The sequence below is a fragment of the Odocoileus virginianus genome, chromosome 17 (assembly GCF_023699985.2).
Source record: "Odocoileus virginianus isolate 20LAN1187 ecotype Illinois chromosome 17, Ovbor_1.2, whole genome shotgun sequence".
Classification (NCBI taxonomy): domain Eukaryota; kingdom Metazoa; phylum Chordata; class Mammalia; order Artiodactyla; family Cervidae; genus Odocoileus; species Odocoileus virginianus.
In genome coordinates, this window is record NC_069690.1 from 40,284,225 (window position 1) to 40,310,766 (window position 26,542).

General features: G+C 41.0%; 1 long non-coding RNA gene across 1 annotated transcript; it reads left to right on the forward strand.

Moving 5' to 3' along the window:
• Nucleotides 1-26,542, forward strand: LOC139039129 (uncharacterized). The gene is made up of 4 exons (XR_011492340.1): nt 1-252; nt 1,196-1,451; nt 20,348-20,470; nt 25,792-26,542. It is a non-coding gene; the product is annotated as an uncharacterized lncRNA (long non-coding RNA).

Below are 26,542 nucleotides of genomic sequence, written 5' to 3' on the forward strand. Positions count from 1 at the left end.
CATGAGGCAAGAAGCCTCTTAACTTGTGTGAGCGAAGAATGCCACGGAAAGAGGCTTCTTAAAGAAATAAAACCGAGAAAACTGGAGATGGAAAGGAGGGAAAGGATTGAGTGACATAGAGCAGAGAGACCTCTCTGTGAAATTAGACCTGAAGTATTTGCCCAGGTAAACAAGAAACAAGTTCAAGATTTCTGAAGTGGAAAACCAGGCAAATGCTTCTGTATTGAGTTTCTAGTGACTTGGAGAAAGGAGGTAAGATCTGTAGTAAAGAAACACATGGGGAAAATTCCAGTAGATTTATTGAATCTGGTTGATTTAAGGGTCAAGGGATAGATTCACCCTAAACTGTGGTATATCCACTGGTGCCTGGCATTCAATAGACACTTCATATGTTTGAAAGAAAGCAAGCAAAACTGGGAATTTAGCTTAACTTGTGATGAACTGGTAAAGGTTATTTGCAATCATGTACTTACTTATGGCTGGAGATTTCTATGCTTTACACTGGAGTTGTTTTTATGTTATAAAAACTTTCCAAGCTTTTGTGGTATTTTTAAGGAGGGAGAATGGTGGAGAAGAGAGCCTGCAGGAAACTTGTAGAGAAAATATATAAGGATGTCATCTTTAGAGGAGAAATTTTTTTTAGGGGAAGGGAAACTTCAGATGGTTATTGCCTTGAGCTGTATTTTCGTTACAAATTTCCTTTTGCTTAGAGAGTCTGAATACAAGTGAACAATTATTTCTGTTTTAAAAGTATACTTTGGACCCTTAAATTTTTCTGGCAACATGAATAGCTATTGACAAGACTGTGTTTGAGTAAAATCTGTGAGGGAAGTGAATTTTAGGAGCTTTCCCGTCAGCTTCTATATTCCTCTCTTCTATTATTTAATTCAGTACAAGGTTTTGTGCTTGATATGATTCAGGCCTACATATAGAAAACAGGACAGGAATTCTCCAGTGGTCCAGTGATTAAGACTCCATGCTCACACTGCTGAGGGCCTGAGTTCAAGCCCTGGTCGGAGAACTAAGATCCTGAGGAAAAAAAAATAAGAAGAAAAAGAAAGAAAATTGGACAAGGGTCCTAACCTGAAGGAGCACAGAATCTATAATACAATATGGATTTTTATTAGTAATATATAGGTAGTACTATGGATTCACCGATAAAGGCAGCACTAACCATGCTTTGAAATCTTTACAGAGGAGATGAAATTTGAGTTGTCTTAAAGAATGAGCAAGCATTTGTCTGTGAGTAGACTGTGAACCTGTCGGTTCTCTGCCTGCACTGGGAATGATTCCAGCCCTTCTGTGCAAATTCTTTCTTTCAAGACTGAGTTGAAGATCAATCTTTTAATGACAGCGCTACATATGAAATTGTATGAGAGCTCACTAAAGCTGCACTTAGAATGAGAAGAACAATTGCTTTAAATGTGTTTATTAAGCAAGAAAGAATTAAGGTAAGTTAAATAAGCATAAAATTGACATGTTTTTTCCTTCCAGTTTTATTGCGATATAATTGACATACAACACTGTATAAATTTAAGGTATTGTTGTCACGTCAGATTCTTTTGCAACCCCACGGACTGTAGCCCACCAGTCTCCTCTGTCCATTCTGTCCTGGATTTCCCAGGCAAAAATACTGGCATGGGCTGCCATTTCCTTCTCCAGGGAATCTTTCCCACCCAGGTGGGGAAGGTGGATTGGCAGGTAGATTCTTTAAGATATACAGCATAATGATTTGTCTTACATACATCATGAAATGATGGTCACAAAAACTTTAGTGAACATCTCATATAGATACAAAATTAAAGAAATTAAAGAAACATTTTTTCCTTGTGATGAGAACTCAGGATTTGCTTTCAAGAACTTTTATACATAACACTTATATATCTTTTAACTGGAAGTTTGTACTTTTGAATGTCTTCATCCAATTTCCCCTCTCTCCATGTTCCACTTCCGGTAACTGTAAATTATTTTTGTGGTTCTATAAGATTGTTTGTTTTTGAAGTGTAACTATGTTAGTTCCTATTACACAATATAATAGTTTGAGAATTTACTGTATTTCAAAATGATCATCATGATAAGTCTCATTACAATCAGTCACCACAGAAAGATAGCACATCATTGTTGACTATATTCCCCACACTACATTTCACACCCATGACTCATTTATTTTGTAGTCCAGAGTTTGTACCTCTTAATCTCCCTCACCTTTTAGCCTCCTCCCCACTGGAAACCACTTGTTTGTTCTCTGTATCTATGACTATTTCTGTTTTATTTTGTTTGCTCATTTGTTTTATTTTTGGATTACACATATCAATGAAATCATACAGCATTTTTCTTTCTCTATCTGAACTTATTTCACTTAACATAATACCTTCTAGGGCCTTCCATGTTGTGTCAAATTGGCAAGGCTACATTCTTTTTTATGGCTGATATATATATATATTATTTTTTATGCATATATATAAAATATATCATTGTAGCTCAGCTGGTAAAGAATCCACCTGCAATGCAGGAGACCTTGGTTTGATTCTTGGGTCAGGAAGATCCCCTGGAGGAGGGCATGGCAACCCACTTCAGTATTCTTGCCTGGAGAATCCCCATAGACAGAGGAGCCTGGTGGACTGCAGTCCCTGGGGTAGAAGAATCAGACACAACTGAGCGACTAAGCATAGCACAGCACATCACTGATACATATCTCACAGCTTCTTTATCCATTTATCTATTGATAGGCATTTAGATTGCTTCCATATCTTGGCTGTTGTAAACAATGTTATAATGAATGTAGGGGTGCATGGATCTTTGCTAATTAGTGTTTGCGTTTTTTGGGGGGAATTGGTATATGGTAGTCCTAGTTTTTGTTGTTGTAGCCCCATGTGCTGTGTGGGATCTTAGTTCCCTGAAAAGAAAGTGAAGTGAAAGTGTGGGTTGCTCATCTGTGTCCAACTCTTTGCAACTCCATGGAGTGTAGCCCGCCAGGCTCCTCTGTCCCTGAACCTCTCCAGGCAAGAATATTGGAGTGGGTCGCGATTTTCTTCTCCAGGGGATCTTCCCAACCCAGGGATTGAACCCAGGTCTCCCGAATTGCAGGCGGATTCTTTGCTGTCTGAGCCACCAGGGAAGACTTAGTTCCCTGACCAGGGACCAAACCTGCGTCCCTGCAGTGGAAGTGTGAAAAGTCTTAACCACTGGGCCACCGGAGAAGTTTCTATTTATGTTTTCGAGGAATCGCCATACTGTTTTCCAGAGTGGCTGCACCAGTTTACATTTCAACCAGCAGTGTGTGAGGGTTCTATTTTCTCCACATCCTCATCAACACTTGTTATCTGTTCCCTTTTTTGATAACAACCATTCTCACATTGTATTTCATTGTGGTTTTGCTTTGCATTTCCCTAATGACTAGTAACATTGAGCAAATGTGTTCTCTGATCCTTTCTCTCTCTTCTCCTTCTGGGACCCCTATACTGTGAATATTAGTCCATTTGCCATGGTCCCAGAGATCTCTTAATCTGCCCTCATTCTTTAAATATTCTATATTTCTGTTTAGTATACATGATTCCCAGTGCTCTGTCTTCCAGTTCACTGATTCATTTCTCTATATCATCTAATCTACTGTTGATTCCCTCTCATATATTAAAAATTTCCTTTACTGTATTCTTCAGCTCTATTTGGTTCTTTGTATTATCTAACTCTGTTAAAAATGTCTAACTTCTCATTTTGTTCATCCTTTCTTCTGAATTCTTTGAGCATCTTTGTCATCATTACCTTGAACTCTTTATGGGGTAGATTGCTTACCTTCACCTCTCTTGGTTTTTCTTCTGAGGTTTTATCTTGTTCTTTCAGGTAGAATATATTCCTCTGTTGCCTCATTTTGCCTAATTCGCTACTTTTATTTCTGTATATTTGGTAGGTTGGTTATATTTCCCAGGCTTGGAGATGTGGGCCCTTCTGGTCACCAGAGCTCTCTCCCCTATGCATGTCCTCTGTGTGGGCTCTGTGAGAGCCCTTCTGTTGTAATGGGCTGACTACTGTGAGCAGTCTGGTGGGTGTGGCTGGTCCCTGGTCTGCTTGGTTGCCAGTGCCTGCCTTGCGCAGAAGATGCCAGATACTGGTGGGTGCGGCCAGGTCAGGAGGCAGCTGGCTGCAGGGCCCCTATGGCCCTGGGGCTAGTGCTGGCTCAGTGGTGGGCAGACGCAGGTGTTGGCTTGCTGGTGAGTGGGGCTGAATCCCAGAGCAGCTGGCTGAGGGGTCTAAGCTGAGTGTCCTGGAGTTGGCCTGCTGATGGGTGGGGCAGGGGCCCAGGGGGTACTGGGCTACTGCCAGCCTGCTGGTGTGTGGATTTGGTCCTTGGGTCTCTTACTGCAGGACCCTTGGGGTCCCAGAGTTGGTGTCAGCTCACTGGTGGGCAGAGCCAGGGCCCAGGGGTCCTGTGGCTGGCACCTGCTTATTGGTGGGTGAGGCTAATAAGCTAGAGAGAGGATTCTAAGATGGTTCTTGCCAGCACCAGTGTCCGCATGGTAGATTGAGCTCCAAAAATGACTGCTGCCAGTATCCATGACCCCAGGGTGAGCCCCAGGTGCCTCCTGCTTCTCTGGGAGGCTCTCCAGGATCAGCAAGTGGGTCTGGCCCAGGCTGCTTTCAAACTACTGCTACTTCCTTGTGTCTTATAGCATGTGAAGTGGTGTGTGCACCCTTTAAAATTGGAGGCTGTTTCCTACACTCCTCTGGCTCTCCCAAAAGTAAGCCCATTGACCTTCAAAGCCAAAAGTTCCAGGGGCTCATTTTCCCAGTGCGGAAACTCCAGATTGCAGAGTGCAGTGTGGGGCTTGGACCCCTCACACCTTGGAGAGAACTTCTGCAATTGTAATTATCTTCCCATTTGTGAGTCACCCGCCTAGGGCTACGGGTCTGGACTATCCTGCATCTCTGTCTCTGCTGAAACCGTGCACCTCAGACTGAGACTTAGACCCATGTGACCAGGACTCAAAGCCAGCCAAAACTCTGACTAGGATTCTAACCTGTGGTCTTTTTTCCCCCGTTTCCTTTTCTTTTTTTTTAATTGAAGGATAATTGCTTTGGAGAATTTTGTTGGTTTCTGCCAAACATCAACACGAATCAGCCATAGGTATACATAGAGTCACTCACCTAGTGTCTGGACTTCTGAGGGCTCAGGTTCTTTGTGTCTCAGTGCAGAAGGAATTCAGTGAGAGGCAAAGCGATGGGCAAGAATTGGATTTATTAACATAGGATGCTTATGAGAGATGCAAGTGGGCTCTGCCTTGAGGATTAAGTGGGCTAAAATTTTTTAATCAAAGGAAAGTGGAAAAGTGAAAGTGAAGTTGCTCAGTCGTGTCTGACTCTTTGTGACCCCGTGGACTGTAGCCTACCAGGCTCCTGTGTCCATGGCATTCTCCAGGTGAGAATACTGGAATGTGTTGCCATTTCCTTCTCCAGGGGATCTTCCCATCTTCCCAACCCAGGAATCGAAGCTGGGTCTCCCGCATTGCAGGCAGACGCTTTAACCTCTGAGCCACCAGGGAAGACAAGGAAAGTGGTGGGGCGGGGGAGGGCATGGAAAGACCACCTTCTTTGAGTAGACGTCAGGTTTATATCACTAGCTCCTCCTTTTGTGTCGAGCAGGAGAGTTTCTGACCCTATGAAGTCAAACTAGGATTATCATAGCACTTATTCAAATCATCAGAAAGCTAGTAACATTTTTCTTTCACCAAATGGCCTGGGGCAAGTCTGTGCTTTTATTTATGGCTTTCTAGTTAAGCAAGCCTGCTTAGATCCATGATGTTCCAGTAGCTTTCTTGAGCGATCATTAACTTACAGTGGTCTCTCAAAGTTCCCTAGATTTCCCTCTCTATTTTTAGTCCCTTATTGGCTTCCTGCTGGCTCAGACTGTAAAGAATCTGCCCACAATGCAGGAGACTGGGGTTCGATCCTGGATTGAGAAGATCCCCTGAAGAAAGGAATGGTTACTCACTCCAGTATTTTTGCTTGGAGAATTACATGGACAGAGGAGCCTCACCAGGCTGTAGTCCATGAGCTCACAAAGAGTCGGACACAGCTGAGCGAGTAACGCTTTCGCTGTTCACTTGAACTTCTACAACTACCTGTATACAACTATTCTATTCTATCCGTATAACTCCTACCTGTCTCACTGTGATTCTTTCTTTATATCTTTAACTGTGGAAGATCTTTTCTACTAGTCTTCTGGTCTTTCTCATCAATAGTTGTTCTGTAATAGTTATCATTTTGGTCTGCCCATGAGAAGAGGTGAATTCAGGATCTTCCTACTCTGCATCTTGGCCACTCCCCTCTCAGCATGTTTTTAAAACACAACAAGATAAACCCAAATAAAGCAGAAAGGGAGAATTAATAAATTCTGCCTTTCTGCTCTCTGCCTTTGTGCAGATAGCATGGTGGTCTATGTAGAAAATCTCAAGGAATGTATTTTTTAAAAATACCCTAGCACATGGACTTGTCTAGTGATCCAGTGGTTAAGAATCCACCTTCCAATGCCAGGAACTCGGGTTCCATCCCTGGTGGGGAAACAAAGATCCCATGTGCCTTGGGGCAACTAAGCCCCTGCACCACAGTCAGAGAAAGCCTGGGCACTGCAAAGAAGACACAGCACAGCCAGCACTCCATAAAGCAAAAAACCTTCACAAAACCCAAGTACAGTATTCGAGTTCAAAATTAATAAATTTCGACAAATGACTTAAAGGATAACAAACATAAAAGGTAGTCCTTTTTTAATGTTAATAAAAATAGGAAAACTATTAATAAAAATAGGAAAACTTCTGGTAAGATGAGAGAAAGACCACAAATACAATGATAACGAGAATTGGTTTTAACCACGGATATAGAAGAAATGTAAAACATGAAAATACTATATACACTTATAAGTATGAATGTTAATAAATTTTTAATAGACTGGGTACTTTTATTTTAAAAATTATAAATGAACAAAACTAACTCTGTTATATATGTTTTATTAGATTCACATATATTTCATATTTTTTTAGCAACTGTAAATGCTTTGTTTTTTGGGGGAGGGCCATCCCACTTTCAGGATTTCAGGTCCTCAACCAGGGATTGAACCCAGGCCACAGCAATGAAAACACCAAACCCTAACCATTAAACCACCAGGGAACCCCCATAAATGGCATTTTATTTTATTTTTTTAAGTTTTAAACATCTTATATATATTTGCTTGTGCCAGGTCTTAATTGTGGCACGTGGGATCTTCAACTCTTGGTTGCTGGCATGTGAACTCTTAATTGCAGCACGTGGGATCTAGCTTCCTGACCAGGGATCGAACCCAGACCCCCTCCATTGGGAGCATAGAGTCTTAGCCACTGGACCATCAGGGAAATCCCCATAAATCGTATTTTAAATTTCAGTTTCCATGTGTTCACCGATACTATGTAGAAATACAATAGATTCTTACGAGTTTACTTTATATGCTGTAACCTTGCTGAACTTGTGTACTATTTCTAGGGTTTTGAAAAATACATTCCTTGGATTTTCTACATAAACCACTATGCCTTCTGCACAAAGGTGCAGTTTTATTTCTTCTTTTCCAAACTATGAGTGAGTGAGAGTGAGTGAAGTCGCTCAGTCATGTCGACTCTTTGCGACCCCATGGACTGTAGCCTACCAGGCTTCTCCCTCCATGGGATTCTCCAGGCAAGAATACTGGAGTGGGTTGCCATTTCCTTCTCCAATACCTTTTATTTCCTTTTCTTGCCTTACTATCCTGGATATTACTTTCTTGACTTGAACATGTGTGATAAAAGCACATATCCTTGACTTGTTTCCAATTTTCACGGGAAATAATTCAATCTTTCATCATTAAATATGCTGTTAGCTGTGTGGTGTTTTGTTTCTGTAGATGTTCTTTATCAAGTTAAGGAAATTCCACTCTAGTCTTAGTTTTCTGAGAATTTCTGTCATGAGTAGGTATTGAATTTTGTCAAATGTACTTTCTGCCTCAGTTGATATGGTCATGTGGTTTTTCTTCTTTACCTTGTTCACCTGGTGAATTACACTGAATTTTGAATACTGAATCAGGCTTACAACCCTGGAATAAACCCCACTTGCTCATATATATAATTCTTTCTTACATATGCTGAATTCTATTTGCTTATACTTTGTTAGGGATATTTACGTGTATATTTATGAGGGATATTGGCTTACCTTTTTTGTACTGTCTGTCTGGTTTTTTATATTAGGGTTATACCAGTCTCATAAAATGGGTTAAGAAGGATTCTCTCTTCTTCTCCTTTCTGAAAAAGACTGTGTAGAGTTGGTGTTAATTCTTTGTATGTTTAGTGGAGTGTCTACTAAAAGCATCTGGACCTGGATATTTCCTTTTTTTAGATTTTAAATTACAAATTAAACTTTTTTACAGTTATAGAGGTAGCAAAGCTATTTCATGTTAAATGAGTTCTGGTGGTTTGTGTGTGAAATTGGTGTATGGAATATTTACTCAGTCTCAAAATACCACTCTACAAAATACTTATGGATGACAAAGAAGAAAAGTCTAACTTTATAATCTGGAGGAGGAAATGGCAACCTGCTCCAGTATTCTTGCCTGGAGAATTCCATGGACAGAGGAGCCTGGTGGGCTACAGTCCATAGGGTCACAAAGAGTCAGACACAACTGAGTGACTAACACTTATACTGGAAAATCTGACCTCACCTTAACTGATCAAGGTTAATAGCACAAACAGCGGGCAAATCAAAATCATGTACCACTTGATAGGATACAATGAAAAGAACACAGCATCCCTTTCATGCTCTTCCTGCCAAAGTTAAAACCCTAACCCAATCATGGAAAAAGAGCACATCAGAAAGCCCAAATTGAATAATCTTCTACATAATAGTTTCCTGTAATCCTAAAAAATGACAATGTTATGAAAGTAAAATGAGAAATGAGGAACTATTCCTGTGATTCATGGATACTAAAGAAAGGTGACAAGTAAATTCAAAGTGTGAACTTAGATTTGATCACTAAATGGTAAAGGACACTATTAGGACAAATAATGAAATCTGATAGGTAGCTGAGAACCAGATGGTGGCATGTATTGATATCAATTTCCTGATTTTGATGACTGTTCTGTGGTTATGTATCAGAATGGCCTTGCTTATAGAAACAAGGTATTTGGGGGTGATGAGACATCATGTTGCCAACTTACTCTCAAATGCTTCCAAAAATATATATAACCTTTTTTGTACTTAGAAATTTTCTGTAAATTTTAAAGAATTTTAAAATTTTGTAAATTATAAAAATTTCCAGATAGATAGACTCTTTCCATTTTGCTCACTCTATCAGTGAAAAATCAATTAACTATCCAGTTAATAATTAAAAAGGGAATTTTATTTGAGCCAAACTGAGGACTGTAACCAGGGAAGCAGATTCTCAGAAAGCTTGGAGAAATGTTCCACCTCTTAGAAGCTGAAGGCTTTATATACACTTTTGAGACAACATATCATACATCAAAATGACATACTGATGTTTTACATAAAGCTCACCAAGCATACATAGTCCAGGTAAACACCTACAAAGTGGAACAGCAAGTCACCATGACTCCCTAAGGAGCTGAGAAAGAACCCTGTTCTTTTTTTTTTTTTTTTTTTAAAGTTTTATTAGATGGAGGCTAATTACTTTACATCATTACAGTAGTTTTTGTTATACATTGATATGAATTAGCCATGGATTTACATGTACTCCCCATCCCAGTCCCCCCTCCCACCTCCCTCTCCACCCAATCCCTCTGGGTCTTCCCAGTGCACCAGGCCCGAGCACTTGTCTCATGTACCCAACCTGAGCTGGTTATCCGTTTCACCCTAGATAATATACATGTTTCAATGCTGTTCTCCTGAAACATCCCACCCTCGCCTTCTCCCAGAGTCCACAAGTCTGTTCCATACATCTGAGTCTCTTTTTCTGTTTTGCATATAGGGTTATCGTTACCATCTTTCTAAAGTCCATATATATGTGTTAGTATACTGTAATGGTCTTTATCTTTCTGGCTTACTTCGCTCTGTATAATGGGCTCCAGTTTCATCCATCTCATTAGAACTGATTCAAATGAATTCTTTTTAATGGCTGAGTAATATTCCATGGTGTATATGTACCACAGCTTCCTCATCCATTCGTCTGCTGATGGGCATCTGGGTTGCTTCCATGTCCTGGCTATTATAAACAGTGCTGCGATGAACATTGGAACCCTGTTCTTTTAAGAAGTTAAAATGATCTTTATGGTTGGAGGAGCTCCGGTTAATGCATAATGCAGGTGCACACTGCACATTAGGGAGGGAGGAGGCCCTAAAAACATGGAGAGAGAATTTTCTGTTTAATTTTTTTTTCTTGTCCTGCTTGAAAATGAAAATTTTATTTCATTAACTCTATTATTCTAAGACTCCGAAACTTGATGGATGTATTTTATGTATACTTATATTGGGTATCATTGACTCATTTGAAATCTTTATACTTCTTGTGCATTTATTTCCTTGATGAGATTACTAAACACCCAAAGGATGTAATTTTGCTTCTATTACCTTTGTATTTCCATATGGTATCTAGTAGCTGCTCTTTTTAAAATATTAATTAATTTATTTTTGTATTTTTTGACCGCACTGTGCAGCATGTCAGATCTTAGTTCCCTGGCCAGAAATCACATGCCCCCTGCAGGGGAAGGGCAGAATCTTAACCAGTGGACCTCTAGGGAAGTCCCTCAAGTAGCTGCTCTTAATAACCACTTGTAAACATTAAAGGTTTTGGAGCATGAATTATCTGAATAGCTAAATTGCTTCTTTCAATTTAAGCCCATGCAGAAAACTTTAAGTCATATCTCAAGTCATATGATGGATCCAGGAGCCAATTCCGTGCTGACTGCTCTTTCACACCAATCAGTGGCCCCTGGGATTCACAGAAATCTGCATCTTGGTGGAAAAATGAGTCATTCCACCAACATGCAGCTGGATTCTCACACCCAGACTACAATGGAAATGTGGAAATCTGAGTGGGGCACAAGGAATCTACATTCAAACAAGAGTTCACACTCTTCCTGTTCTATTAGATTGTGAAATGGAAACATCATTTCCTGGGAAACAAGCCAGATTGCACAAATGAAATGGTTTGCTTAAATATGCACAGCTGCTAAACACTTACTGTGCTCTGTTGAGAGTGTCTTGTTTTAAAGATCTAGATTTTGTTCCAACTGCGAACACTTCTCCTCCAGGGAAGTCCCTCAGAAACTTTCAAATGAGCAGTACGGTACTGTTACCAAAAGTGTGTGGTGGGTCTGGTTGCTCACTGCTCAAAAGCCGATGAACAGGCCAGGTTGGTGGAAAGGAAAGTTTGCTTTATTTCAGATGCAGCAAGTGAGGGTGTGGAGGGAGGGTGGCAGACATCTGTCCAAAGGCCGACTCCCACCCCCCACCAATGGCAACCTGTGGGGCGAGAGCTTTTATAGACAGAGTGGGGGCTGGGGAGCTACATGCAGAAACAGCACAATCATCTCTAACAGTCATCTTCAAACCGGTCATCAGCATCATCTTGGTTGTTTTAGGTCCAGTGCATCTTCAGTTCCAGGGTCCAGTTGTCCCCATTTCTTTGCGACCAATTCTCAGAATTCTGGCAGATCATGCCCTGGGTACAGTCTGATCCTCAGGTAGTTAACTTCTCCACCTGGCGCTTTAATATCTATAAAACGGCTCACAGGATATGGCTCAGAATATTATCTACAGCCCTTGAGAAAGAACTAAAGGTCCTTGACTATGCTTGATGACTTCATTGTTATCTCCTTTGACTATTTTCCTTTGTTTCTGCAATTGTCACTTCTCTGATTAAACTTATTCTTTGATTAAAGTTTTCCACAGACAAAAGGCAGACAGAAGACATGGTGGGAGGGGGCAAGGGACTTCTCTGTTTCAGTACTATCAAAGAGATTTTTGAAGTCTCCTTTAATGTGGTGTTTTCCCCTCTTTGTCATCACCTCTTCCTCTTCCCCTGCTCCTCGTTCTGTCTCCAGTTTGTCTGTTGGAGAAACTGAGTTGTTTGTCCTGTAGAATGTCCCACCTCTGGTCTTCGCTTACTGCATTCTTACAGTACTGTTTTAATATATTTCCCTGACCTCCATCTTTTCCGTAAACTTGAAGTTAGATCTGGAGTTCCAATCAGATGCAAGTTTGACTGATTTGCTGCTGTTTTTTGTCAAAAATACTTCATAAGTGTTGGTGTGTACTTCCTATTACATTACACCCCAGACACACACAATGTCAGTCCTTTCCCCTTTAAAAGAAAATAGGGAAATTATTTATTTATTTAGGCTGTGCTGGGTCTTCACTGCTGTGCAGGCTTTTCTGTAGTTGTGGGGACTTGGGGTGCAGCTCTCAGCTGCAGTGCAAGAGCTTCTCACGGCAGTGGCTGCTCTTGAAGCAGTTGTGGCTCCTGGGCTCTAGAGCATGGGCTCAGTGGTTGTGATGCACAAGCTTAGTTGCTCCCGGGCAGCTGGGTTCAATCCCTGATTCAGAAGGAACCCACTAATGCAGTGTCTCCTGCATTAGCAGGCAAATTCTTTACCACTGAACCTCTAGGAGAGCCCAGTCCTTTCCTTTTTTGTGATGTTATGATTAATGAATGAGGGGTGAGGGGGCATTTTCTTGAATCTTCATTCCATAAATAAAAGAATGGGACTTCCCTGGTGGTCTAGTGGCTAAGACACTGTGCTCTCAAGGCACGGGCCCGGGTTTGCTCCCTGGTCAGGGAACTAGATCCCACATGCCAAAAGGAAGATTGAAGATCCTGCCTGCTGCAACTAAGACCCAGGGCAACCAAATAAATAAATAAATAAATATTAGAACAAACAAAACAAAAATTATTGAAAAAATAATAAATCAAAGAAGAAACAGACTGTTTTCCCCCCACAAACTCTGCCAAAAAAAAAAAAAAAAAAGATTAATGAGTGGGTTTGGGTGGGCTTAGGTGTTGTTGGGCTCCCCTGGTGGCTCAGAGGTTAAAGCATCTGCCTCCAATGCGGGAGACCCAGGTTCGATCCCTGGGTTCAATCCCTGGGTCAGGAAGATCCTCTGGAGAAGGAAATGGCAACCCACTCCAGTATTCTTGCCTGGAGAATCCCATGGACGGAGGAGCCTGGTAGGCTACAGTTCACACGGTCGCAAAGAATCGGACAGGACTGAGCGACTTCACTTTCACTTTAGGTGTTGTTAGTCTCATAAGGTGGAGAAGGCAATGGCACCCCACTCCAGTACTCTTGCCTGGAAGATCTCATGGACAGAGGAGCCTGGTGGGCTGCAGTCCATGGGGTCGCTAAGAGTTGGGCATGACTGAGCAACCTCCCTTTCACTTTTCACTTTCATGCACTGGGGAAGGAAATGGCAACCCACTCCAGTGTTCTTGCCTGGAGAATCCCAAGGACCGGAGAGCCTGGTGGGCTGCCGTCTATGGGGTCACATAGAGTCGGACACGACTGAAGTGACTTAGCCTCAGCAGCAGCAGCAGTCTCATAAGGGGCTTCCCACAATTAAGAGTTCTCCATCAGTCTCCAGGCTTCCCTGGTGGCTCAGCTGTAAATGATCTGCCTACCAATGCAGGAGATGTGGGTTCCATCCCTGGGTTGAGAAGATCCCCTGGAGAAGGAAACAGCAATCCACTGCAGTATTCTTGCCTGGGAAATCCCATGGACAGAGGAACCTGGTGAGCTACAGTCCATGGGGTCACAAAGAGTCAGACACAACTTAGCGAATAAACGCCATGCCACATCAATCTCCACCTAATATTTTTAGCAGGCATTAGAGATAATTTTCTGGATCATTATTTCACTAGCGGCTACAAAACAGTGGTATTCTAATTCTATCATTCCTTCTTCATCTATAAGCTGAAATAATTCTATAAATAAGAGCTTACCCCCACCAACTACTTGCTTACCCTAAGGCACAATTCAGACAGAAAAGGGTAGGGTAAATGCTTACTTATTTCCATTTAGTTCCAGTTTTCAAATAGTAAGTTGGTTATCTAGTATTTTCCAACAGTGATTTCTGAGGAGGTTTTTTTTTTGTTTGTTTTTTGCTTGTTTGGCATCATTGTTAATTCATGAATTTAAACATATTTAATATACTATCTGAAATCAAATAACCAGAAAAAGAAATTAACAATGCTTTTCCACTACTTTACTATTATATAAAGAAGGAGATTAGTTAATAAAGAAATAAATTAACATCAGGAATTTTTTAAAAAAAGCATTTCAAGGAGCAACCTGGAATATTCATTGGAAAGACTGATGCTGAAGCTGAAACTCCAATACTTTGGCCACCTGATGCGAAGAGCTGACTCATTGGAAAAGACGCTGATGCTGGGAAAAATTGAGGACAAGGGGAGAAGGGGGCAACAGAGGATGAGATGGTTGGATGGCATCACTGACTCAACTGGACTTGAGTTTGAGCAAACTTGGAGATAGTGATGGACAGAGAAACCTGGTGTGCTCCAGTCTGTGGGGTCGCAAAGAGTCAGGCACGACTGAACCACAAAAACAAGGAGCAACCTAAGTATCCAACTGCAGATGAATGAATAAATAAGATGTGGTATGCAGATATACAAAGGAATAATACTCAGCCATAAAAAGAATAAAATTGTGCCATTTGCAACAACATGGATGAACTTGGAGGGTATTATGCTAAGTAAAATAAGTCAGAGAAAGAAAAATACTGTGTGATATCACTTATATGTAGAATCTAAAAAAAATGAAACAAAATAGTGAATATAACAACAAAGACAGACTCACAGATAAAGAGAAGAAGCTAGTGGTTTTCAGTGGGGAGAAGGAAGTGGGGAGGAACAAGATAGGGGCTGGGGATTAAGAGTTACAAACTACTATGTATAAAAGAAATAAGCTACAAGGATATATTGTATAACACAGGGAATATAACCAACATTTTATAATTACTAATAATGGAATATAAACCTTTAAAAACTGTGAGCCACTCTGATGTACACCTGAAATTTGTATAATATTGTATACAACTATCAGTTCAGTTCAGTTCAGTTCAGTCGCTCAGTTGTATCCAACTCTTTGCTACCCCATGGACTGCAGCACCTCAGGCCTCCCTGTCCATCACCAACTCCCGGAATTTACTCCAACTCATGTACATTGAGTCGGTGATGCCATCCAACCATCTCATCCTCTGTCATCCCCTTCTCCTCTCACCTTCAATCTTTCCCAGCACCAGGGTCTTTTCAAATGAGTCAGCTCTTCACATCAGGTGGCTAGAGTGTTGGAGTTTCAGCTTCAATATCAGTCCTTCCAATGAACACCCAGGACTGATCTCCTTTAGGATGGACTGGCTGGATCTCCTTGCAGTCCAAGGGACTCTCAGAGTCTTCTCCAACACCACAGCTCAAAAGCATCAATCCTTCTGTGCTCAGCTTTCTTTATAGTCCAACTCTCATATGTACTCCTTTTCCTATTTGGAACCAGTCTGTTGCTCCATGTCCAGCTCTAACTGCTGCTTCCTGACCTGTATACAGGTTTCTCAAGAGACAGGTCAGGTGGTCTGGTATTCCCATCTCTTTTGGACTTTTCCACAGTTTATTGTGATCCACACAGTCAAAGGCTTTGGCATAGTCAATAAAGCAGAAATAGATGTTTTTCTGGAACTCTCTTGCTTTTTTGATGATCCAGCAGATGTTGGCAATTTGATCTCTGGTTCCTCTGGCTTTTCTTTTTTTTTTTTTTTTTATTAATTTAAAAAACATTTAATGTTTGGCAACTGAGTAAATATAATTACTGTACTCTGGGTCGTTTGATTTTATTTTTTTCTGGCTTTTCTAAAACCAGCTTGAACTTCTGGAAGATCATGGCTCATGTATTGTTGAAGCCTGGCTTGGAGAATTTTGAGCATTACTTTACTAGCGTGTGAGCTGAGTGCAATTGTGCGGTAGTTTGAGCATTCTTTGGCATTGCCTTTTTAGGGATTGGAATGAAAACTGACCTTTTCCAGTCCTGTGGCCACTGCTGAGTTTTCTAAATTTGCTGGCATATTGAGTGCAGCACTTTCACAGCACCATCTTTTAGGATTTGAAATAGCTCAACTGGAATTCCATCACCTCCACTAGCTTTGTTCATAGTGATGCTTCCTAAGGCCCTACTTGACTTCACATTCCAGGATGTCTGGCTCTAGGCGAGTGATCACACCATTGTGGTTATCTGGGTTGTGAAGATCTTTTTTGTATAGTTCTTCTGTGCCACCTCTTCTTAGTATCTCCTGCTTCTGTTAGGTCCATACCATTTCTGTCCTTTATTGAGCCCACTTTTGCATGAAATGTTCCCTTGGTATCTCTAATTTTCTTGAAGAGATATCTAGTCTTACCCATTCTATTGTTTTCCTCGGTTTCTTTGCACTGATCACTGAGGAAGGCTTTCTTATCTCTCCTTGCTATTTTTTGGAACTCTGCATTCAGGTGGATATATCTTTCCTTTTCTCCTTTGCTTTTTGCTTCTCTTCTTTTCACAGCTATTTGTAAGGCCTCCTCAGGTAGCCATTTGGCTTTTTTGCATTTCTTTTTCTTGGGGATGGTCTTGCTCCCTGTGTCCTGTACAATGTCACAAACCTCCGTCCATAGTTCATCAGGCACTCTTTCTATCAGATCTAGTCCCTTAAATCTATTTCTCACTTCCACTGTATAATCATTAGGGATTTGATTTAGGTCATACCTGAATGGTCTAGTGGTTTTCCCTACTTTCTTCAATTTAAGTCTGAATTTGGCAATAAGGAGTCCATGATCTGAGCCACAGTCAGCTCCTGGTCTTGTTTTTGCTGACTGTATAGAGCTTCTCCATCTTTGGCTGCAAAGAATATAATCAATCTGATTTCGGTGTTGACTATCTGGTGATGTCCATGTGTAGAGTCTTCTCCTGTGTTGTTGGAAGAGGGTGTTTGCTATGACCAGTGCACTCTCTTGGCAAAACTCTATTAGCCTTTGCCCTGCTTCATTCCATACTCCAAGGCCAAATTTGCCTGTTACTCAAGGTGTTTCTTGACTTCCTACTTTTGCATTCCAGTCCCCTATAATGAAAAGGACATCTTTTTTGGGTATTAATTCGAGAAGGTCTTGTAGGTCTTCATAGAACCATTCAACTTCAGCTTCTTCAGCATTACTGGTCTGCGCAGAGACTTGGATTACCGTGATATTGAATGGTTTGCCTTGGAAATGAAGAGATCATTCTGTAATTTTTGAGGCTGCATCCAAGTACTTCATTTCAGACTCTTTTGTTGACTATGATGGCTACTCCATTTCTTCTAAGGGATTATTGCCCACAGTAGTAGATATAATGGTCATCTGAATTAAATTCACCCATTCCAGTCCATTTTAGTTTGCTGATTCCTAAAACATCAATGTTCACTCTTGCCATCTCCTATTTGATCACTTCCAATTTGCCTTGATTCATGGACCTAACATTCCAGGTTCCTATGCAATATTGCTATTTACAGCATCAGACCTTGCTTCCATCACCAGTCACATCCACAACTGGGTGTTGTTTTTGCTTTGGCTCCATCTCTTCATTCTTTCTGGAGTTATTTCTCCACTGATCTTCAGTAGCATATTGGGCACCTCCTGGCCTGGGGAGTTCATCTTTCAGTGTTCTATCTTTTTGCCTTTTCATACTGTTCAAAATGCGGTCCACTGGAGAAGGGAATGGCAAACCACTTCAGTATTCCTGCCTTGAGAACCCCATGAACAGTATGAACAATGTACAACTATATTTCAATTAAAAAATAAATGGATTTCCAGGGAATATAATAGGATTAGTACATATGTAATTCAATCTTCTATAGTTTATACATCTGTACTCTAGATAATGAAAATTGTAATATTTTAGACTCCTCCCTTCCCCTCATTTTCTCCATGCAATCAGACACCAAGCCCTACTGATTTTCTCTCCTACAGAGTTCTCCCATCAGCTCTCTTCCTCTATGTATTTGTACTGCTTTAGTTCAGATGATCATCTTCTCTTGCTGGGACTCTTACAGTAGCCTCCTGATAGATCTCCCTGCTTCTACCCTCAGGCTCTTCCAAACTACCAATTGTTGCTGTTCAGTTGCTCAGTTGTGTTGACACTTTGGGATCCCATGGACTGCACTAGGCTTCCCTGTCCTTCACTATCTCCTGGAGTTTGCTCAGACTCAAGTCCATTGAGTTGATGATGCCATCAAACCATCCAATCCTCTGTCGATCCCTTCTCCTCCTGCCCTCAATCCTTCCCAGCATCAGGATCTTTTCCAGTGAGTCAGCTCTTCCCATCAGGTGGCCAAAGTTGGAGCTTCAGCTTCAGCATCAGTCCTTCCAATGAATATTCAGGACTGATTTCCTTTAGGAATGACTGGTTTGATCTCCTTGCAGTTCAAGGGACCCTCAAAAGTCTTCTCCAGCACCACAGTTTGAAAGCATCAATTCTTCAGTGCTCAGCCTACTTTATGGCCCAACTCTCATATCCGTACATGATTACTGGAAAAGCCAGATGGACCTTTGACTAGACAGACCTTTGTCAACAAAGGTAATGTCTCTGCTTTTTAATATGCTGTCTAGGTTTGTCACAGCTTTTCTTCCAAGGAGTAAGCGTCTTTTCATTTCATGGCTGCAGTCACTGTCTGCAGTGATTTTGAAGCCCAGGAAAATAAAATCTGTCACTATTTTCATTTTTTCCCCATCTATTTGCCATGAAGTGATGGTACCAGAACCCATGATCTTAGTTTTTTGAATGTTGAGTTTTAAGCCCCGCTTTTCACTCTCCTCTTTCACCGTCATCAAGAAGCTCTTTAGTTATCCTTCACTTTCTGCCATTAGGGTGGTGTCATCTGCATACCTGAGGTTATTAATACTTCTCCTGGTAATCTTGATTCCAGTCAGCTTGGGATTCATCCAGTCCAGCATTTTTCATGATGTACTCTGAATAGAAGTTAAATAAGCATAGTGACAATATCCTGACAATAGCCTTGACAAAGTCCTTTCCCAATTTTGAACCAGTCCATTGTTCCATGTCTGGTTCTAACTGTTGCTTCTTGACCTGCATACAGGTTTCTCAGGAGGCAGGTTAGGTGGTCTGGTATTCCCATCTCTTTAAGAATTTTCCAGTTTGTTGTGATCTACATAGTCTAAGTCAAACCTAGACAGTCAATGAAGCAGATGTTTTTCTGGAATTCTCTTGCTTTTTCTATGATCCAACAGATATTGGCAATTTGACCTCTGGATCCTTTGTATTTTCTAAATCCAGTTTGCACAACTGAAAGTTCTTGGTTCACATACTATTGAAGCCTAGCTTGAAGGATTTTGAGCATTATCTTGCTAGCATGTGAAATGAGTGCAATCATGCAGTAGTTTGAACATTCTTTGGCATTGCCCTTCTTTGGGATTGGAATGAAAGCTGACCTTTTCCAGTCCTAACAATTACATTTCCTCAAATCAATTTTCTTTCTAAAATACAAATCAGTTCCTCTCCCTCTTTAGATTAAAGTCCTTAAATAGTGTCTGATAAGCTTTAGGATAAAGTCCAAACATCTAAGCATGATTTCAGGATGCTCTGTGATTGAACAATGTTTCCTGCTTAGCCCCGGTTAGCCTCTCTGGGACCTCTAAATACCTTAGCCTTAAGCCTTAATAAGCTATTTTTCCATAAGCTCATGCCTTTACCAAGATCTTTCCTCTGACTTAGAATCCCAACCCCCACCTACCTTTTTCTGCTTGGCCAATGTCTATTTCTTCTTCAAGTCACAGCTCAACTCCTCTGAAACGTCTCTTGTGTCCCTTCTGTAAATGTTAGCACTTTTTCCCCTGTGCACTCATTATTCTCGCATATGTTGCCTTTTACAGTAGTTATTCCACTAAATTGTAATTGTTGGGGTACATATCTAGCTCCCATATTGCACTGTAAACTCTGGATAGCAGGGACCATGTCTTTCCATCTTCAGTTCCCCAACTCCTAGCACTAGAACTAGCAGCTTATAGGCACTTGGTACTGCTAAGTGTTTGCTTGAATTAATGATGTTCAGGGGCTTCCTTGGTGGTCCAGTAGTTAAGACTCTGCTTCCCCTGCAGGGCATGCAGGTTTGATCCCTGGTTGGTGAACTAATATCCTGAATGCCACCAGGAGTAGCAAAAAAAAAAAAAAAAAAAAAATTATGTTCAAAATAAACTTTTTTAAAAGTACTAGATCCCAAAAGGGTGTCTGAGTGATCAGAGATTAGAATTTACAGTCATAGAATGTCAGAAATGGAAGGAATCTTAGAAATCATCTACTCCTATTTTTTTCATTTTCAGATGAAGAAACTAAGAACTAAGAGAGAGGTGACGAGCTAAGAGAAGGAAAGTCATTCACTTGAAATCACACACCAATTTGGAAACAGAGTCGTGAATAAATACACTGTTCATCAGATGTTTAGTGTAAGATGGATTTCTCCTAGTCTAATAGATTATGTGTAAACTATTCTAATCAGATTAGAATTAACCAAATACCAAATTAACAGGAGTCCTACTCTATATTTTTTGGATAAGTGGACTGTATTATAATTCAGCTTGAACTGGGATAAGGTTCTGCTGTTACCTTGGTCAGGGTGCTTTATTTTCTTTAACTTGCTGGGAGCTCAGATTAAACTCATATGTGTGTGTGTGTGTAGTCATGTCCGACTCTTTTCGACCCCATGGATTGTAGTCCACCAGGCTCCTCTGTTCATGGAATGTTCCAGGCAAGAATACTGGAGCAGTTTGCCATTTACTACTCCAGGAGCTCTTTCCAACCCAAGGATTAAACCTGCATCTCTTGTGTTTCCTGCATTGGCAGGTGGGTTCTTTACAACTAGTGCCACCTGGGAGGCATTATGCTTCCAGAAAAAATCACAAGGAAAAGTATTGCAAGCAACAGTAGTAGCTGTTGGACCCAGCTCTCAAGGAAAGGGGGAAGAGATTCAATCACTTAGAGATAAAGTTCTCTCCCAGAATATGGAAGCACCAAAGTAGTTCTAGATGACAAGGATTATTTCTTATTTAGAGATGGTGACATTCTTTGGAAATATGTCGACTGAAATAAGTCACTATTGAAATGGCATCATGTGAAGCTGCCCATTCCACTGAAGTTCTGAAATCTTTCATTGTGTAAATTATTTTCTCTTTAATAATAAGAGATGTTTCTCTTTAATAATAAACTAATGATATCCAAACTGAAAAAAAATTAAAAATAGAGCTACCATATGATCCAGCAATCCCACTGAGGAGTATATACCTGGAGAAAAACATAGTTTGAAAGAATACATGCTGATGTTCATCACAGCGCTGTTTACAATACCCGAGACATGCAAGCCACCTAGATGTCCATTGACAGGAATGGATAAAGGTATACTACATCTATACAGGGCCTCCCAGGTGGTTCAGTGGTAAATAATCCACCTACCAATGCAGGAAACACAAGAGACTCAGTTCTGTCTCTGGGTTGGGAAGATTCCCTGGAGAAGGAAATGTCAACCCACTCCAGTATTCTTTTTTTTTTTTTTTTCAGTGGGTTTTGTCATACATTGACATGAATCAGCCATGGAGTTACACGTATTCCCCATCCCGATCCCCCCTCCCACATCCCTCTCCACCCGATTCCTCTGGATCTTCCCAGTGCACCAGGCCTGAGCACTTGTCTCATGCTTCCCACCTGGGCTGGTGATCTGTTTCACTATAGATAATATACATGCTGTTCTTTCGAAACATCCCACCCTCGCCTTCTCCCACAGAGTCCAAAAGTCTGTTCTGTACATCTGTGTCTCTTTCTGTTTTGCATATAGGTTTATCATTACCATCTTTCTAAATTCCATATATATGTGTTAGTATGCTGTAATGTTCTTTATCTTTCTGGCTTACTTCACTCTGTATAATGGGCTCCAGTTTCATCCATCTCATTAGAACTGATTCAAATGAATTCTTTTTAAACGGCTGAGTAATGTTCCATGGTGTATATGTACCACAGCTTCCTTATCCATTCATCTGCTGATGGGCATCTAGGTTGCTCACTCCAGTATTCTTGCTTGGACAACCCCTTGGACATAGGAGCCTGGTGGGCTACAGTCCATAGGGTCACAAAGAGTTGGATGTGACAGATAATGGGAAGGATAGGAAAACAGTTATGGGGAAGGGACAAGCAGGATTTGGGATTTCAGTTGGCTTGGGAGGTGAAGGAGAGAGAGAAGTTAAACATAATTCCAAGGTAGAAGTCAGAACATCATGAGGGATTCTGATTTTTGAGGAAAGATACTAACTATAGTTTATAAGTGTTGAGTTAGGATGATGGTGGCATACCCAAACAGGGCTGTAAGCAGTGTAAGATGAGAGCCTGGCATTTAGGAGAGAGGTCAGAACCCAAGGACAACTGTTAAAATATTGAAATAGTTTTAGACATACTGGAAAATAACCACTGCTCTGCCTGGCCTCAAGGGATTCAGCAACACATTTAGGACCCCTGGTGATGCCTGGCATATCAGGGGCCACAACTGTTTTAACACAATAGATGACAGCATCCATCTTGATGAGTTGAGGTCTCTGCCACTGGCTTTAAATATTATTACTATCTCCCCATTTCAGGACCACTGATTTTAGAGTCATAACAAAGAAGACGCCACAGAGGAAGATGAAAAGGAAAAAGGGAAAGTGACTGGGACAGCACAGAGGGCTGGAGGCAGACTCCACATTAAATATCTTCATTAAGGGACTTCCCTGGTTGTCCAGTGGCTAAGACTCTGCCCTGCAAATGCAGGGGGCGTGGGTTTAATCCCTGGTCAGGGAACTAGATCCTACATTGCTGTAACTAAGAGTTTGCATGCCACAAAACTAAGACCCAGTGCAGCCAAATAAATAAATATTTTAAAAAAGGAAAAAAGATCTACATTAAGAAAATAGTATAACAATAATGGACATGAGTTTGAGTAAACTCTGGGAGATGGTGAAGGACAGGAAAGCCTGGTGTCCTGCAGTCCATGGGGTCACAAAAAATTGGACACAGCCTAGCAACTTAACAACAACGAAGAACAACATAACAATAAAAATAGAAAATAGCATGAATTTTCATAGAATTATTCATAACAGCCAAAAAAAAAGGAAACAGTCCAAACATCCATACAAACATGTAGCATATCTATACAATAGGATTTGATTCAGCCATTGAAAGGAATGTAGTATTGATACATGCTACAACAAGGGTCAAGCTTGAAAATGTTATAAAAGAAAGAAGCTGGACACAAAGAGCTATGTATTCTATGATTCCATTTATATGTGTCCAGAATAGGCAAATCTTTAAATAGAAAATAGACTGTCAGGGACTAGGGAGCGACAGCTCGTGGATCTGGGGTGACTAAGTTTAATTTTATCTGAGTCCTGTGAGCCTGGAAAACACTGAGGCTTAAAGGAATCTGCCTTCCTTTTTGTGGTCTGCAAAGAACCACCCTTCTCCCTGACTCACTGATGCCCCTCTTGTTTATTTGTGACAAGGACAAGACCTTCCACGTTCCCATCTTTGCCGTATAAATAATTAAAATGAACCACGGGTGGGACTTCCCTGGTGGTCCAGTGGCTAAGATTCTGAGCTCCCAATGCAGGGAACCGGAGTCTGATCCCTGGTCAGGGAACTAAATCCCACATGCTGCAACAAAGATTTGGTACAGCCAAATAAATAAATAAATAAAATGAAATGCTTGTCCCCACGGATCACTCGGAACAAAATGCTTATTAACAAAACTGCTTAAACATCTCTTCTCCCAGGCCCTTGACTTTTGGCCCACTCTCAGCCTGAACCAACATACAACCTGGCCTGAGGAGAGGCTGGCTGGCTGGCTTCAGGAAAAAGCATTTTCTGCTCACTCTCTCATCATGCCACCTTTCCAGCCCATTCCCTGATCCTGGTTCTTTCCAGCCTCATTGACTCCCCTCTCTACCTCTTGAGATGCTTGCTGATCTTACAGTCATGGCATTCTCTTTATTACAATAGACTCCCTACCCCTGACTGCTGTAATCCCTTTCATCCCCTGTAAAAATTCTTCCTAATAAAATCTCTCTTTACTAACTCTGGATTTTTAAAAATTTTTATTGGAGCATAGTTGCTTTACAATGCTGTGATAGAATTAAGACAGCAGAGGGAATCAGCCATACATACACAAATGTCCCTCTCTTTTGGACTTCCTTCACATTCAGGTCACCGTGCATTAAGTAGAGTTCCTTGTGCTATACAGTATAGTCTCCTTAGTTATCTATTTTCTACATAGTATGGATTTGTTTTTTAAGTGACATATTATTTTAGTGGTGATGAAACTATTCTAAAATTGATTATGGTTACCATGTTTGTGAATGTACTAAAAACCATTGAAACTGTACAGTTGCAGTAGGTGAATTGTATGGTCTGTGGGCTATATCTCAATAAAGCTAGGGGTTGTTTTTTTATTTTTTAATTGGTTTTAAAAGCTATTTTTTTTAAGACTATGAGAGAAAGGGGAAAAAAAGTTAGCAAACAGGACAATAAATACTGTGAATAAAAACAATAGGGAACTTCCCTGGTGGTCCAGTGGTTAAGAATCCATCTGCCAATGCAGGGGACACAGGTTTGATCCTGGGTTTGGGAAGATTCCGCATACTGCAGAGCAACTAATCCCGTTTGGCACAAGTGCTGAAGCTCACTCGCCCTAGAGCCTGCAGAGAAGCCACTGCAATGAGAAGCCTGTACGCTACAACTAGAGTAGCCTCTACTTGCCACAACTAGGAAAAGCCTAAGCAGCAATGAAGACCCAGAATGGCCAAAAAATAAATAAAAATTGAAAATAAATAAATAAAATAGTATAATTATAAAAAAATAATAATAATACAGCTTCACAAAGGTCAAGAGGGAGAGTCTTAATGGCAAATTGGTCACTAGTGCTAAATGTTGTGGAGAGTTCAAATAAAATTAGAAAAGAGATCATTGGTAGAATATGGAGTTTATTAGTGATTTTTAAGTGCTCTTTTAGTAGAAAGGAAGCCACCTTTTTGGATTAACTGAAGAAATTTAAGGACTGAATTGGGAGTAAGGGATATGCAGTTTTAGAAAATAATGAACTCTGAACAGGAGAAAATGTATAGACCCAGCCTTGGAAGGTCAGGGAGGTAAAACCAATTAAGACAGCAGTGTTGGTTTGTCTGTGTTTGTTTTTTTTTATTTTTAGGTTAAGAGACCCATGCATGCTGAAGGTAGAGGGGATAAAATAAATAATAATTAATTAATAAATAATTTTCATTGCTTTCTGGCTCAGGAAACCTATCCTATACATTAAAGTTTGAAGGAAAAGAAAGAATGAATTTTTTTAAGATTTTTTTTTTTAATGTGAACCATTTTTAAAGTCATTGCATCTGTTACAATATTGCTCCTGTTTTATGTTTTTATTTTGGCCTGGAGGCATGTGGGATTTTAGCTCCCTGACTAGGGATCAAATCCACACCCCTTGCCTTGGAAGGCAAAGTCTTAATCACTGGACCACCAAGGAAGTCTCAGGCATTTTTGAAGAGAAAAATATGTAAATATTACAGGCACTTTTTCATATATGTCAGAGGGGCAAGAATTGTGCCTATAAGTCTAGGGAGAGAAACATTACTGCTGACTGTGAGCCAGCTGCTGAGGACTGGTTTTCCATTCGAGATGGTTTCTCTGATGTGAAGGTATATCATTCATCCCAATCATTTATTATTAACGAAACACATTGTCTCCCTAGGACTCTCCAGCACGTATCCAAAATGGAAGGGAATACACTGCACCCCTCACACCTCATTGGTGCTCCCTCAATGTAAGCTGGTAAGATTTAAGGCGGAACCTCGATAAGAGAATGCCTGGCTACTCCCCCAGCCCCCACCTCATGTCCCTGCAGAAAGGGCAGGGGTGGAAAGGGATGGAAGGCTGTACCCTGTAAACCTTCCCTACTCTCCTGGGAAGTGGGGACAACCTTCCCTGAGCTGCTGGAGCATCTTCCACTTTGTATCAGAAACTATTTTTGCATCTGTCACCCCTGCTACCCTATGAGCTTCTCAACAGGAGGGACTGGGCTTTTTCGAAGTCCCCAGCCCAGAACCTGGCTCCTGGCAAGTAGTCACACTTTGCTGAACAGATGGATGGATAGAGGAACACAAGAGAGAGCTGTGAGATTCCAGCTGCTGACAGGTTGCATCCTGATGTTCTTTTTCTGGGCCAAAGGGTTGTTTGTTTCCACCTCTCTATCCCTTTTCCAGACTGCTTCACCAGCTGAAAGTACACAATGGAACAGTGTGCCTTTCAGCAAATAGAGTGAGCAATGGAAAATGCAAAGCATCAACCCCAAATGCAAGCTGTGGCAGGCTGGACGCGATTCCAAATGAAGAGAAACTGCTTATTTTCACTGAAATGGACTGAAGTCCTCTGGGAAGGATTATTTGGCTCCCATTCTGAGCGCTGGGGTTGATAAAGCTGCTGCACCCAGGCTCAGCACGCCC